The sequence below is a fragment of the Xiphophorus hellerii genome, chromosome 12 (genome assembly GCF_003331165.1).
Source record: "Xiphophorus hellerii strain 12219 chromosome 12, Xiphophorus_hellerii-4.1, whole genome shotgun sequence".
NCBI lineage: Eukaryota > Metazoa > Chordata > Actinopteri > Cyprinodontiformes > Poeciliidae > Xiphophorus > Xiphophorus hellerii.
In genome coordinates, this window is record NC_045683.1 from 28,047,979 (window position 1) to 28,052,087 (window position 4,109).

The 4,109-nt window shown below is 40.0% G+C and overlaps 1 long non-coding RNA gene across 1 annotated transcript; it reads left to right on the top strand.

The window, feature by feature from the left end:
• Nucleotides 1-251: 251 nt before the first annotated feature.
• Nucleotides 252-1,887, top strand: LOC116729782 (uncharacterized). The gene is made up of 2 exons (XR_004341206.1): nucleotides 252-576; nucleotides 1,565-1,887. It is a non-coding gene; the product is annotated as an uncharacterized LOC116729782 (long non-coding RNA).
• Nucleotides 1,888-4,109: the final 2,222 nt, after the last annotated feature.

The following is a 4,109-nucleotide window of genomic DNA, read 5'->3' on the forward strand; positions in this document are numbered from 1 at the left end:
TCCACTCAGTCTATGAGCCACCCTAGGGAGAAAGTTCAGGTCAGCACTTTTGTCCAATTGTTTCAGTCCAATTCCATGTCGCAAGAAGTTTAGCTGACCAGACCCAGCTCTATTTTGTCCATGGACTCAGACTTGAAGGAGTTAATTCTCATCCCAGTTGCCTCAGACTCAGCTGTTACTGGCTCAAGTACATGCCCAAAGCAACAGAGCCTCACAATCTGCCAAAAGCAAATATGAGACCCTGAGCTTTTCAAATCTCACATCCATTTCTCCATGTCTTGAGATCCTGTCCAGGAACAGCACAGGCTGGATCGGCGACAAAGGGCAGCCCTGGCGAGGTCCAACTCACACTGGGAACAAGCTCGACTTTGTGCCAAGAATGTTGACACAGCCTGTGGTTTGGTCATACGAGGAACGGGTCGCCCGTAAAAGCCACACAGGTGACGGATACTCCTACAGGATTCCTGGAAATAACTTTTTTAAGGACACAGAGGAGTTTTCTCCCTTGATAGCTGGAACACTCTCTCCCGTCCTCTCTCTAAAATGTTGGAGCCGTCCGGGCCTGCTACTCTACAGGTGTTCTTCCAGTCTTCAATGTATTAGCAGAGATTTTTACCAGAGACACGTTACTCCAACAATTAAATGAAAATAACTGTAACTGAATCACCATTTTTGATTTAAACTTTTGATTCTTAAGTGTCTGACAAGTTTACATCAGTTCTGTTTCATTACAGTTGTGGCATAATATAAAGATTCATTTTTCTTAAGGCCTGGATTTGTTAAAAACAAGCATTGCCCCTGATTTTGTTCTGCTTGTGACTGACTTATTGTTTTCTTTGTCTTCTATATGTTTGTTACACCTTGTCCATAGTAGATGTAATTTCTCTTGGTGAACAGCTAATATGCACCCCGAAACATGCCAAAATATGCAAAGTGAGGAGGCTGGTAAAGAGTGAAAAAAGAAAGCTTGCTGGTTGCAAAGAATGACATCCAAATCTCCATAACCGAGATTAAAGAAGACATTTGACGGATGTTATGCGATTACCAGTTGCTCTTCCTCGCCTGGATTGTTGGAACTAAAGCTCTGAACAGGTTGCTGAGTGCATAGCATCACCAAGTGGCATGTTTGGTGACAAGAGAAGATAGCACACCAACATCTCTCTGTCATGCTAGGTGTGAGTGACATTTCTTATCTTGCCAATGTTCTTGTTGAAAGGTATTTCCACACCTATGGACTGGTGACACCATTTACCACCTGTAAAACACTTTTTCTTACCACTGGTTCAACAACGCTCAGTAAACCAAAACCTCATGACTCAGAGCTGTTACACCTGGGGTTAGCCACAGAAGCATTTTCCAAATCTGTAATAGATTAGAAATGTTTGCGCTCCCTCAACCTACATGTAAAATGCAAGTGTTTGAGCCAGTTTGTGTGCGTGTGTGTGAATGTGCGGCAGCTTGCTGGGTGTGAGATGGCTATCTGAGGCCATACATCAGACCCCGTGTGGCAGCGGGGCCGTGTAATTATCAGGTCTCAATGGGACACTGTGTTATTTTTGTCCAGGGAGAGATGCTTATCTGGACCCGTCAGCAGCCACCTGGATGGATGAGCCTGGCTCTCCACAGCACTGGCTCACCTTCCCTCTGCACCAAAGACAAACTGGCTAACTTCCCTCGTACAGACCACTGCAACCTCTTTTCACCTCCAAGACAAATTATCTCTGCCAGGAGAGCAAGATTCAGAGAGCCAAAAGAAAGCTGGAGCGATGCTGGTCCTTTAATTAAGATTCATCATCTCACAGGGCCATCCATCTCTTATAGAGCTTCATTAGAACTATAGTTATGATCTAATAAATAAACAGAAGGTCTAGACTGCTTTAATTTTCATGGCTATTGTAGTGTCTTAACTTTAATCTAATTATTTCTTCCTAATCAAATTTTTTTTTTTTAAATCTGTCTGTGGCTCATGTTCTTAGACACTTACAGAAATTGAAAACTTGGTGCTTCAGTTATATTAAAACATATGGAGTTAAAGCCAAGTTTTATTTGGCTATAAAACTTATATAGTCTGTCACACTATTACTTTTGAGTTTGTTTTTTAATGGCGTAGGAAAATGAGACCCAGGATCAACCTCCTATATATATGTATATATATATATATGCTCATACACATGCATACATATGTGTGTATTTTATTTTTCATTTTTAATAACATTAATTCTGTTCCACATGGCAAGTGAAAGACTATTACAGTACATTTTTGTTAACTGAAATAAATAAAATTGGTAATCAATGGGGAACGACTAGAACTACTATAGTTACAATACTACTATAACTTTTATCTTTTATAAAACATAGTGAAATTATAGACAAAATATCCTACTCCTTTGTGTTTATGAATCTATTTTAGTCTTCTTGTGTAATTGATTTTTTTTTCACCAACACAACCCTGGTTGCAAAAAGTTTTCCACTGTTCATAAAACAAACAATACAACACCTCTGGCTCTCTTAGTTCACCAGATTATATTATTTCAGAGGTAAAATGTGCAATGTGATCTCGCAAATCAGTTGTAACGGTAACGCCAGCTGCCTATATTCTGAAGACTAAATCACGCTAACATACCAAACATAAAATATGTTGCTGTGTGTTTTTTGTTCTCCCTCTCTTGGCTGCATTGGCCTTTCCTTGGAGCTTTGTGTGTGTAGGGGGGTGTGTGTGCGTGCCTGAAACGGCTCCAATCTGCTCTCATCAGCATCAGAGGGACGTTCTGCTGCTGTGGGTGAACGCTCTGGGACTCCGGAGCAGAAACCTAATGATGTTTTGGAGCAGCCACGCAGCTACAGAGCCGAAGCCTGTTTTGCTGTTGGCCCATCGCTCTTGTTGATGTTTCTGTGTCGCTGTTTGGATTTGTGCAAACACTCGTAATTAAAACTGCTCGCTGAAATCAGCTCGCCTCTAAGCTTTTGTGCGATAAAGACCGAAAGTGCTGCACAAACCTGAACAAGTAGAGGAATTGAACAAACTGTGTGTGTGTGTGTAACACGGCTTTGGGTTGTTTTCTGTTATTCTTCGCACAGCAGGCTTTGATTTATTGGTCCCGTGATCAAAAGTTTTAGAATTATTTCGTTGTTGTATGTGTAGGTCAGTGTGTCCTACAGGAAACTGCAGGGCATTCTCACTGGGGAGGGGAAGAAGGAAAACATTGTCTGCTTGTTGGGCTGCTGGTGGCACAAGGGTTTGATACGTCAGTCAGCACCAACACAGTAGCCTTTTATGATCAGACTTATCCTCAGCCAAGGCCTTTCCTGCACGTTTCTTCCAGGACGAGTGACCGGTGCTGCTGGAAAGGTTGCCGTCATTATGCAGAGCATGGAATCAAAAATAAAACCATTCCCTCATGAACCGATAAACACAGATGTTTTGTTGACATTGTGTCCTGAAAACAGAAGAGTACAGGGGGCAAAAAAATAACAAAGGCAGGACAAAATGGGTTTTATTTATGGGAGCATTTTGTTCGAGTGCTGAAAGAACAAGAAGCTAATTTTTTTTACATTTTTTTTTTTTTGGAAGTAGAAAATAATTTCACACCACATAGACAAAATAAAGTTTGTTGGAGCCGAAACACATGACACGCACAATAATAATAATAGTTGTTAGCCTATCAACGTTCCAGCTGCAAACAAAGTAAAACAAACATAATTCCTAAGCGCTGTATACATCAGAAAGATGTAGACTAGAGCTTTTCAACTTGTTTATTTGTCAGTTTGTTTGTCACGAATAAACCACTTCCACTCTTCATGGCTCTAGTATGACAAATAATAACAGAAAACACAAAATCAACAATTAAATCCAGACGAGAAGAAAAAAGAAGCAAAAAAAAAAGATTAAAAATGAAGTAAACCGCAATCAGATTTCAAATACTCAAGTACCTTCATAGCTTCGTACCTTTTTAAACTAAGTTATTACTAAGTTTAAATTAATTAATAGCATAATTTAGCTTAAGCTAAGCGTTTTAGTTAGTCATGTTATGCTACTACTCAGTTAGCTTACATTAAGTAATTACATAACTACCTGTGTTAATTGACTGTGTTATGTTATTTTTGTTAGC